The sequence below is a fragment of the Mastomys coucha genome, unplaced genomic scaffold, assembly GCF_008632895.1.
Source record: "Mastomys coucha isolate ucsf_1 unplaced genomic scaffold, UCSF_Mcou_1 pScaffold16, whole genome shotgun sequence".
Classification (NCBI taxonomy): Eukaryota; Metazoa; Chordata; class Mammalia; order Rodentia; family Muridae; genus Mastomys; species Mastomys coucha.
The window spans coordinates 15129329-15141680 of NW_022196898.1; the positions used below are offsets into that span (position 1 = coordinate 15129329).

A 12352-nucleotide genomic window follows, 5' to 3' on the forward strand; every position below is an offset into this window, starting at 1 on the left:
AAAAAAAAAAAAAAAAAAAAACACAAAGAACATCAACTCATTCTCAGTCGATATTTGCTGAATATCTACCTGTGCCAACCACTTTTTCTGAGCACCCAGAAAAATTGGAAGTTAATAAATCTAACAAAAATATTGCCCTTACAGAAGTTACATCCTTGCTTACTGGGCAGACAGACAATAACTAAGAAAGTTGGAGGTTGGGGAGATGACTCTGCTAAGAGCAGATGCCACACAAGCACAAGGACCCGAGTTCAAATACCCAGCAACCACATAACCATGCATGCCTGTAACACCAAGCTCTTAGAGAAGAGACAGGCAGTTCTCAGGAGCTGGACAGCCTAATCAAATTGAGGAGGTTCACGTTCAGTGAGAAGCCCTATCTTAAGGAAACAACACAGGGAGACTGACAGAACAGGACACCAGATGTCCTCCTCTGGCCTTTACATATATGCTCGCACACATGGGTATGCATACTTTCAGACACCACACATATGTAAATAAACCATAAATGAATTAAATACACGAATCACATGATTTATCAAATCAATTAAAACAAAGCACAAGAAGAAGTGGAGATCCGATAGGATGGCTAAAGCAGTTAAGCCTGAAAAGTGTGGAAAGACCCAGATTCCTAAATCTTAGGGCACACAGAGGGCCTGGGACCTGTTCTCTCTCTGCCACTTTGGCTTTCCCCAGAGGGATGTGGGTATAGGGATCAGATCTGAGATTTGAAAAATATCACTCAGCAGAAAGTACATGGTTCAGTAATACACTCCGAGTTTGAAGAAAAAATAAACACACAAATAAAAACAAAATGACAACAAGCCAGGGACAAGACCAGCTGGCCATTAGCTGCCGATCACCGGTTAACCAGATGCACACCTAAGGACCATGTGCATGTCTTCTACCATGTATGTTCAAAGCTAGTATGGGGCCAGCAGTGGGCAGCTAATTGAAGATCTTATTAGGTCTTCTTATGTTTCATTTGTATACATACTTCAAAAACACATGTGGGAGACTAGAAAGACAGCTCAGTGTGTTAAGACTGCTGCTCTCATCCCAGGACAGCCAGGGCTATAGAGAGAAACCCTGTCTCAAAAAACAAAAAACAAAAAACAAAAAAATTTTTTAAAAAAAGAGTGCTGCTCTTACAGAAGACTCAGTTCAATCCCCAGCATTCACGTGGTGGCTTATGACCATTGGTCACCCCAGTTCCAGTGGACCTGGTCTCTGTGAGTACCAGTTATACACACACCAGGTGCACAAACATATGTGCAGACCGAACACTCATGTACATAACATAATTTTAAAATTTAAAACAGAGAGAAATGGGTTATGAATATCATAAGTTCCTTCCTCTCTACGTCTTGGCTGCTTCCATAGTAGTTACTAATCCTATGGTATTTGGTAAATTCTGCCACGTCTCTCAAGCTACTTCTTTTCTTCCATTTTTTTTCTCCTTGTTTGTTTCTCTCACCTCCTGCTGAGAAACGAAGGATCTTAAGTAAAGCAACAGAGTTCATGGAACAGAGCTGCCATGTTAGTGGCTGTCACACTGCTACACAAGGAGTCCTCAAGAGCTGCTGAAAAATGTCCCAGAGTTAGGAGAGGCCCAAGGTCTGCGCACAGATCACTAAGGTCACACCTGTCAGGAACAGGAGCCTGGTTAGCAGTGTTAACCACAGATTGAGAAAGGAGCTTCAGAAGAATTATAGGGTACTGAAATGTTAACCTGCAGGGTATGTGTGAAGAGCTGACTGTAACTAACACACACACACACACACACACACACACACACACACACACACACACCCTAGAATCCAGTTTTCACTCATACAGTGCTTTGGTTGGAATTCAATTATAGACCGCATCCCCAATCTATAAAATCCTGGTGGGAATGGATGATCTTGGGAAAGGACATGAATATACTCTATACAACTTCCTGTGTTTTCTCTCCCATGTTTACCTTCTTTTTCTCTCCATCTTCATTCAGTGTAAGTTCAGCCCCTAGCAGACTCCTAAAGAAACAAGGTGGGCTGTCTGTCTTCTCTAGGTTGTGGACCCTACCAGTTTAAAGTGGTTTTTTGTTTGCTTGCTTGCTTGGTTAGCTGGTTGGTTTAGAGGGTGTTTTTGTTTTCGTCTTTGTTTTTCCTCCATTTTTCTCCTTAAACTGTTTTCCATTACAAAGATAAGAAGAGGGAGGTAGGACAAGGATGGGAATGGGAGAGAGAGAGAGAGAGAGAGAGAGAGAGAGAGAGAGAGAGACCAAGAGGATGCTTTTGCTCACCCCAGCTGTCAGATGAAGACAGAGCTGCTTAGCATTCTATCTGTGACTCACGTGCACTTCCTTCTGTGAACTGTCAGCTCTCTAAAAGACATCTAGAGATGTGACATGATTTAACTCAATATGCTAAGGACATGCTGACTCACTCTCAGGGCAATCCATTCCTATAGGGTTCCTCTTTGCTCCACAGCAGGTCTGTAATGGCATGCATAGGAACTGGTCACCCACACTAGCTCTCTATCCAAATAGGTGGGGCTGCAGAACGTAGCAGCTCTTAGCAGAATTGTGTCTGAGGGGTCACAGCATGTATGTTTAATGGAGGAAACACAGCCACCTGTAGGGCTGCTAATCAGTAAGTCTCACAGTGAGATGAGCAAGTACTTCACCATCTCCTTACTCTGTACAAAAAGAGTCAGGGAGTGCATGGTTTTGTTAAAGCCCTGGGTATTTATTAGTGTGCTGAGAAAATACAATGAGAGGACTTCGGTGCCAGTGTTTGGACTAGGATGAGCTGGTTAGACCTCCTCCTCTAATTCTTATTTATAAAAAAGGAAGAATGGGAAAGTCACATTCTCTTTCCAACAATTTCGTGACAAAGAATTGCGTTTGTTTAAGTGGAAATATAAATATTTCAAGGTACTTAGTGTTGTTGCACACGCTTATACTTTTCAGACTTTATATGATATAAGGAGTTTCAGTTAGGTCCTAAAACACAATCAAAATATCAGAAGGAGATGACAAAGCACTTCTACAATCGAAGCTGGCTCCAAGATTTTTTTTTTCTTCCTCCAACTTTTTGAGAAAATTAAAAATTACAGAAAAACAGAAAAATGAATACTTGATACGCCTCATCTCCATGTCTCAAGCTGCTATAAGTTCTGTCTGCTCTTGTTCAGTGAACATTTCACCCAGGAATAATTTCCCCATTATCTCCTGATTAAAAGCAGTCCTCATATGACCATGACACAATCATCATATGCAAGACATTCCAACACATTCTCATAATCTAACACTCAGGGCATGCCATTTCCTCCAGAGACCTTTATAGATTTGTAGGTTTGGGTTTGTTTTGTTTTTCTCTGAAAAGAAGTTGAGAACACAATTTGACTGAAAAACCCCATAGTGAGGGAACACTTGCCTAGCACGCATTTGACCCTGGTTTCAATCCCTGGCACTAAAGAGAGAGACGGAAAAGGAAGATTCCTACAGTATTGTATAGGATGTTCTGTTGTGGCTAGTCAATCTCTTTTCATCTAAAATGACTCACCCAACCCATTTTCTCTATAGTGGCCTTGACCAAACAGGCAAACTCCCTGCAATTTGTTTTGGAGACCATTTAAGGCTAGATGGAGTTAAACTCGTTTGGTAACAGCACTCCACAGGTCTGCCTCAATGTCTCTCCAAGGATCAAGAAGGGCCACTGTGCCCCAGTATTGTGCAGTTTAAGGTGAATCTTGCAGAGTGAATCCTGACAGTCACTTCCCACTGGTGCCATACCGTTGACTTTTAGTTAATTACCCTAGTGTGACTCTAAATGCTGTGAAGAGCTGAGAGCTCACCACCTAACCACTTATACAGGCTGTTGCAGTGGAGCTGAGAGACTGTGAAATCCTGATTCCATTTATGATTGGAATTATTCTATAAAATGAGCTTCCCTTTTGCCCCCCCCCATTCAGTTCCATGAATCTAGAGCTCACTCTAGCGTAAAAATATGAAGCCTGAGAGAGCAAGAAAGAGAAGCGATTCTGTTGAGAAAGGTGAAAGAAAGAAACCTGTGCTGTGAGCTCCATCTACCCCAGCAGTGGGAAAGGAGAGCTAGTGAGCTCCATTTATCCCAGCGTGGGGGAGGGTTCTTTCTGGAAACTTTCAGGGCCCCTGGAGTTTCTTTTCTTTTCTTTCTTCCTTCTTTTCTTCCTTCCTTCCTTCATCTTTTCTGAATAAGTTATTTATATCCTGAGCACAGCTTCCTTTCACTCCTCCCCTCTCAGTCGCTCCCTCTCACCTCACCTTCCCCTCATCGATCCCTCCTCCCCTTCTCCTCAGAAAAGGGGAGACCTCCCATGAATATCAACTAGCCTTAGCGCTATCGACTAAGTGCATCTACTATTCAGGCTAGACAAGGCAGCCCAGTTAGGGGGAAAGTAACCAAAGACAGGCAACAGAGTCAGAGACAGCCCCTGCTCCTGCTGTTAGGGGTCCCACATAATGACCAAGCTGTTACACGTGCAGAGGGTCTAGGTCCATCCCATGTATGCTCTCTGGTTGACAATTCAGACTCTGTGAGCCCCTATGACCCAGGTTAGTTGATACTGTAGGTTTTCTTGTGGTGTCCTTGACCCCTCAGGCTCCTTCCACCCCTTCTTCCACAGAATTCCCCAAGCTCCACTTAATGTTTGGCTGTGGGTCTCTGCATCAGTTTCCATAAGTTGCTGGGTGAAGCCTCTCTGATAACAGTGATACTAGGCTACATTCATTAACAGTGTCAGGGGTGGGCTCCCTTTCCTGGCATGGGTCTCAATAGGGCCAGTCATTGGTTGGCTCTTCCTTCCATGTTTTACTCCAGCATATCTTGTAGGCAGGACAAATTGTAGGTCTAAGGCTTTATGGCTGGGTTGGTGTTCCAATCCATCCCTTGGAATCTCGCCTGGTTACAGGAGATGGCCATTTCAGGCTCCATATTCCCTAGGAGTCTTAGCTAGAGTCACCCTCATAGTTGCCTGGAAGTTTCCATTGTCCTAGATTTCTAGCTGGTCCCAGAGAAGCCCACCCCAAATCCAGTCGTCTCTCCCAGTAATCTCTCCCTCCATCCTCCTTACAGCTGAGGAACACAGTGACCTGGGACCTGATTTTTGTCTGGAAAATCTGGAAGTGGGATGTAGGGCTGACCATCTGCTTTGATAGCACAGCTAGCTGAGTGATGCCCTGAGGACAGAAACCCTTAGAGGGAATCTAAAATAGGGACCAGGGATGGGGAGGAGCTCAAAGACTAGAGAAATAGAGAAAGCCAACACACCCTAAACTATCTTATTGTTTTATGCTATTTAGGCTCCAGGTGGGGAAAGAGAGAATTCTAACCTAAACTACTGATTGAAACCTTTAAAGGATGTGTTTAGTACTTTAAATTATCTTTGAAAGGCCTGAACATGGGCAGAAAGCTATGGAACAAGTGTGAGATTTCATTGGGGCCAATAGAATAAAGGGCCAACAGGCAATGCAAAAATAAGGCTGAGTGATTGCATCCCTCGTCATGCTTGCCCACATATTATTTATGTTTTAAAACTATCTGACTTAAATGACCTTCCATTGGTTCCAGAAAACATCTTTACTTCAAAGTAAAATACCATTACATCCAATATAATTGGAGTGTAGAAAAGGTTCAAATTTCCACAAATTGCAGAATTTGGCTACCTTACAAGTAGGCATTCTTCATACCCACTCATTACATCCCAAAGACCCTCCTTAGGAATCTGAAGGCTTTGAAAATGTTTCTTCTGCTCTAGGGAGTAATTGTCAATGTTCAAGGCCTGGAGGCCATTACATGCCACAAACCTCAAGCTCTGCAGTCTGAAACATATCCATCCTTTCGGATGGTTCTCTGTGCTAAGTTTTACTTTTAGAAAGGAAAGCTGTGAGGCTAACCGGCTTTGATTGACCCAATCATACAAAAATAATGAAAGTTAAACAAGAATACTTTTTAACTTTTAAAAATTTGAACATAGACAACCATATGTTACATACATGAATACCTGGTTGTGGGTTTTAAGGGCCAGCAGATGAGAGGGATTTGTGCAGAGCAGTAAAAAGTGTCACCAACATTGTTATTTACTTGGAAAAATGGAACATGATATATCATTGGCTTTGAAACTGAAAAAGCATTGTTACAGAACAAACTCCATCTCCAACTAAAAAGGAGTGTTTTTATATAATGAGACAAAGAAAATACAGTACAACAAGAACTCACATAAAACAAAACAGAAGGGAAATGGAAATATTAAAATGAAGAATATCTTAGGAAAAGAAGGATGAAATTCTGTTTCTACCGCCCATTTCCCTACTCCCTACCTGAGAAAGATGAAATTGTCAAGAGTGTCCTCATAGCACTGACAGGATACAGTTTAAACAAAACCATACGACGTAGTCCAAACCAGAACACAGGGGCGAGTGCAGCACCAAGCTGGCTCTCCATTTGTTCATACACACCAAGCATAAATAAGCTATTCAAAACAAGAGAAAGCCACATTCCTGTGGGACAAATTTAATCTAAGAGAGGAGGTAAGAAACAAACAGTACGGGACTCAAAAGTTTAATAAGTAGTCGAGCAAAGGGGAAATGCTCTGGAAGAAAGGTAACAAGCAGGTTATGAAGACAGAAATGCTCATAAAGCTGCCAGTGAGTGCAGGGAGATGAAGCTTGCACGTGACTGGAAGGGGTCATGTGATTAACTGGGAGCAGAGTAGATGGTTTCTTCCTGAGGAACAGTACAAAGGCCCTAGGATGAGAGCTGCCTGTCTTGTTTGAGGACATCAGTGGGGCTGCAGCAGAATAACAAGTAGAAATATAGGGATGAGAGAGAGATGATGGAGCCATATCTCTTGAGCCCTCTGAATTTTCAATCACAAAGTGACATGAGGCGGATTGCATTTCAAAAGCATCCCTCCACCTGAATTAGTGTTGTGAATTATTGTGAATATATTGTTGATGCAAATGTGCCAGCAGGGGAAAATTTTAAGAAATGACCACAATAATCTAGGTGAGATGTCCATGGTTAGATAAGGGTGTTAGCAATGTGGTTTGAGCTTGGACAACATAAGAGTAAAATGGGTTATTTATAGGTATGACAAAGAGTAGAACATAAGTGACTACAAGGTTTAGGCTTGAATCACTGGAAGGACAGAGATGCTCTCAACTTTAGGTCATTCTCACCTTCCTAATGCTATAACCTTTTAATTCAGTTTCTCATGTTATGGTGACCCCCAACTATAAAATTATTACATTGCTACTTCATAACTGTAATTTTGCTACTGTTATGAATTGTAATGTAAATATTTTTGGGAATAAGAGATTCACTAAAGAGGTCACAACCTACATGTTGAGAAACACTGCTCCAAACAGATATGTAGATTCCACATGTAGCCAGAATGGTAGTGATGGTTTGGGTTTATCATCCTGAAATTAAAATGTTTATTTGACAGCCAAATAGAGATGCTAAAGTTGGACACTTGGGAGCTAGGCCTGGCATGGAAAGAGGTAGATTTGGGAGTTGTCTGCATGCGAATGGTGTTTATACATCTTAAGAATGTAATAGATAAAATCACATGTAGAATAAAATAAATAAAAAATGGACATAGAAAGAAACAACTAAGGACTGAGCTCTAACATTCTCCAATATTAGCTAGTTTGGAAGAAAACAAGAAGAGTGTGGTAACTGAAGGAAGAAGGAAAGAAAGCAACCCAAGAAAGAAAGAAATAACAGTGCATTGAATGCTGCTAATGGTCAGATGAGATGGATAAGGGACTGTCGACCATCATTAGCCTGCTGGAGATGTCTAACTCACATAGCAAGTGAAAACGGAAATCAAGAGCCACTTCGTCCTTACTAATGGCTTTCTTATTTGAAAAGAAAAAAGTGAGAAAACTTCTGCATTTAGAATACCAAAGCCTATGTTTACACATCATCCTAAAGATAAGGATCCAGTCAAGAGAAGACAGTGAACAGAAACAGAAGCTTTGTTGGTGATGAAAGCAGCAGACACCTGCAAACCTGGAGCAGTATACAGTAAAGCCGAAAAGGAATGCATTAGGTGGGCGGGTGGCTTTTAGTTAGTTTTGGTTGGTTTTGGTTGGTTGATTGATTTTGATTGGTTGGCTGGTTGGTCGGTTGGTTGTTGGTTAGCTGGTTGGTTGGTTGTCTGACTGCTTGGTTAGTTGGTTGGCATGCCCACAGAAAAGAATGTAAATGGTATGCATGACACAATGATTAAGGCACTAAGGGGCACCAATGCTTCAGAAGATGTCATAGAAGTAGAGGAAAGATAGATTAAGAGGACAAGTCTACAGTAAAGGTCCTGCCCTTCCCTGTTAATGAATGACTGACTGGAAGTTGTATGTATATATATTTAAAACTCCAAGTCTGTCCTACCACTCATAACTGAATCAGCAACAATCAAGTCTTACATACCATCCTCATGTAAAAAAAAAAAAATACTATATTTCTTGGAAGAAAAGTAATTATCCCAGGAAAAATTCTAATGATAATAACATTATAGAAAAAAATTAACAAAAGAATTTCAAGTGTATAAAGTATGCCTACAGTGAATTACACTAATTGAAAAGCATTATTCAAACACAGTTTTCAAAATTTTTGTTCTTAAACAAGAACAGAAGACTTAGGATCACTTGGTATTGAAGCGTTTCCACCTGGGGCTGGAGAGATGGTTCAGCAGCTAAGAACACTGTTGCTCTTACAAAGGACAGAGTTCAGTCCCCAGCACCTACATGGTACATCCAGCATGCTTTTCTGGCCTACATGGGCACCTGCACATACACATGCACACACACACACACACACACACACACACACACACACACAGATGCAAGAGTGACAGGAATACCAAAGAATTAGAAAAATTTCTTAGAAGTTAAAAATATAATGGCTAAGATTCATTTTGGTTAATAAAGATGTTAAATATTTAGTTGAAATGTTCTAGAAAATGTGAAGAAGAAAAGCATACAAAAGAGAAGTGAAAACGTAAGATTATTTAACGTCCTGTCCAGGAGATCCAGTATCTTCTCAAAGTAAGGCTAGCTAGAGAGAAAAAAATAAGTTTGAGAATTTGTCATGACCACTTCTGGATCTGAGTGTCATGATTCTGCAGATTGAAATTGCCCACTGAAAACCCAACACAATGATTAGAGAGACACAGAAGGACCAGTACTCACAAAGCATCCTAAATGACCTGAGGTTTAGTGGACATGACTTGGAGGATCAAAACTGCCTAGGCAATGTCCAATAGCAACTTTGCAAACTGGATCAACAAACACTAGGACCTGACGAGCAACTTGCCCGCCACAGGTGAAGAAATAAGTCATTTGGACTTTCTGTCTCTCAAAAACAGTTTCCCAGAAACTTTTGGAAAATGTGCTCATGGAAATGAGGGAAGAAAACCACAGAAAGGAAGCCATAGGACTCAACACACTTGAAGAGATTTCCCCAGATGCCTGCGGGAGCAGGCTAGAAGGCTGTGTAGTGGGCACAGAGAGTACACACATGTGGCATCTAGGGGGCATGTTGCCCACAAAGCAAGAAGTAATGCAGTTCCTTACAAACGTAACCATGTGGAAAGATGTGGGGCAAAAAATGGGGTCCTGCGTCAACTAGGGGCTAGGGCCATTGGGCAAGGCGGTACGCAGGAAGTCTGACTGCGTACACCCCCATGGAACCACCAGGCAGGTGTAGGGTTGTGAGAAGCTGCAGGATCCGGTTCCCTGGGTAGGAAGACACAGTCTGAGGTCCCCTCGGACCTGCCGGAGTCGGGTTCAGACTCTCAGGCAAGGACAATGGTGGCACACGCCTTAATCCTAGCACTTGGGAGGCAGAGGCAGGCAGATTTCTGAGTTCGAGGCCAGCCTGGTCTACAGAGTGAGTTCCAGGATAGCCAGGGCTATACAGAAAAACCATGTCTCAAAAAACAAAACAAAACAACCCCCCCAAACAAACAGACTCTCAGGCAACACAGACGACATTGGGTACCATGAAAGAGCTGGTTCTGGGGTCCCTGGGCCGCACAGGGGCCAGGGACATCAGGTTCTCAGTCTTGGACACCTCCGATGCTGCCGGATATTGAGGAAGAGCTGAGAACAGAGTGGGGACCCTCCGGTGGACTCTGGCCTGGGGCCAAAGGGAAAAGGGCAGGGAGGAGAGAGCTCTGGCAGGTTACCGCAGGGACTAGAATCCTTAGCTTGGTCCGGCGGGTAGCTTGGTGGCAAAGGGGAAGACCTGCTCCATTGCTCCAGCACAGAGGTCCCAATGAGAAGAGGCAGGCCATGGGTTCTAAGGTGTTTATTGTAGAAAGGCAGAGGGAGGGAGAAGAGTAGAGAAGTAGATGCCGGCAGGAGGGCAAGAGGCAAGGCAAGAGGGTAAGAGGTAAGAGCATGGAGGGGGCAAGCAGCTCCTTTTACAGCTCTCTAGGGGGGCCTGTAGCTACTTCACAGTGGCCTGCTGCAGGGAGCAGGCAAAGCTCCTCCCATCCCTTTAGGGTCTGGCCTTTACCAGGCTTCCCTCACAGAGGTATAACTGTATATGAGAGGAAGCCAACAGGCGATGTCTCAAAATAACAAGTCAAAAAAAATTTACTAAGAAATATAGAAATTAACACCAGAGGAAACACATATCTATCAGAAATATCACATATAAGTTATATCAGATAGCATTTCTGGGATACAAAAAACAAGTTCAAGGGACTAAGGCTTTCGTTACAATCCTTTTAAACATTAGCTCTTTAAACAATGTGCACATATAACTTTGGAAAAACAAGACTCACACACAAATAGGATAAGAGTGTCCATGGCTGTAAGTGGTCAGTATTAAATGACTGTGGCTGTCAAAATCGAATCACAACCTTGGGGTTTAGAAACAGAGAGCCAATCCTAATTTTCCTACCCCTTATTCCACAATCAGCTACTATCAGCTAGGGAACAAATATTCAAAACACAAGCCCATGGGCTATGAGAAAGTTTTCATAGTCAAACCAGAATATTTCACACCAGCTCCAAAGGGCTAGCAGCTCTCTCATAATATAATGTGGACTTCGTTCACTTCTAGAGTCTTTAGTGTCTTAGACTAACACTTTCAAAATCCTAAGTTAGTCTCTACTGAGATTCAGGGTAGTCTCTTAACTAGGAACTCCCAAAATATCAAAATGAACATTATCAATTCTAACAGCATCAACTAATTGATTGATTAATAACATTACTTTTCCAACAGACTATGGCATAGACTAAGCATTTCTAGTCCAAGAAGGAGAAATAAGAGGATAACAAAGGAAGATTGGACAAACCTCCTATACAAGTCTGTCTAGTATGTAGGACACGTGGTAGTGTGATGTGAGCTCCAGCAGCCCCACTCCTCCTGTTTTGGCTGCCTCTATGTATTGCCTACAGCTTCCCTCTGCAGATATTCCATATTCCTGGCATCTCCCCACTCCTGTGATCTCCAGTGCAACTTAGGTTTCACTCTCCCAGCTTCGTGCTCTACCCTGGCAGGGCCTCCCTGAAAGGAATCCAACCCTGCTGCACACTGGCCTCACAGGCTGTCCTCCAGGTGACCTGTTTAAGGATGCATGATAGCATAACCGTTGAGTTCTGTGTACCTGCAACACCAATACCACACACACAGCATCAAGATCTACAAACAGCCTGGGCACTAGTCAGCCCCCTGCACCATGGCTACAGTTGCTTCTGAAGCCTTAGACAACTGAACCCAGGAAAGCACTTCCCTCAGCAACCCCATGCAAGTTGGGTCCCCTAGTAACTCTCTTCCCAAAGTTTACAATCGTACACCCAGAGCCTTTGATGCAGAGGTACTAGCTGATTTACTACTGCACTGATGAAAAGTACTTGGCTTCATTTAAAAGAAATACATTTTTAAAAAACATACTTTTTTTAAATGATTTATTCTTTGACATTTTCATGCACCCCAAGATCCCCCTCCCACTTTTCCCAGGAGTCTCAATACATCTCCTCCTCCCTTTGTTTATTTTTAATAACTTACTCGTTTTCCTTGTGCCCCAGTTTCCTCATGTATAAAACAATAATAATCACCTAATAATAATAATAATAATAATAATAATAATAATAATCACTATCTAAAGGAATTGATTCTTTAATATATGCAAAGTGTTTAGAACATTGCCAGAAACACCATAAGTGCTACGTAAGTGTGAACTATTATTTTTAACAACCCAGGTGATGAAGGATCCTTAACATTAATGCAAAACAGCTTCACAAAAATCTGGAGTGAAGATATGCAAGCATTCGGGAGGTAAAAGACTCAGTCAGACTGGTTCCTGG

The 12352-nt window shown here is 42.3% G+C and overlaps 1 protein-coding gene and 1 long non-coding RNA gene across 7 annotated transcripts in view; one reads left to right on the forward strand and one right to left on the reverse strand.

The window, feature by feature from the left end:
* Positions 1-12352, forward strand: part of Kcnab1 (potassium voltage-gated channel subfamily A member regulatory beta subunit 1) — a 442167-nt gene that overhangs the window by 389670 nt on the left and 40145 nt on the right. The window lies entirely within an intron of this gene.
* LOC116092953 overlaps positions 1-12352 on the reverse strand; it is a 143763-nt gene that overhangs the window by 98830 nt on the left and 32581 nt on the right. The window lies entirely within an intron of this gene.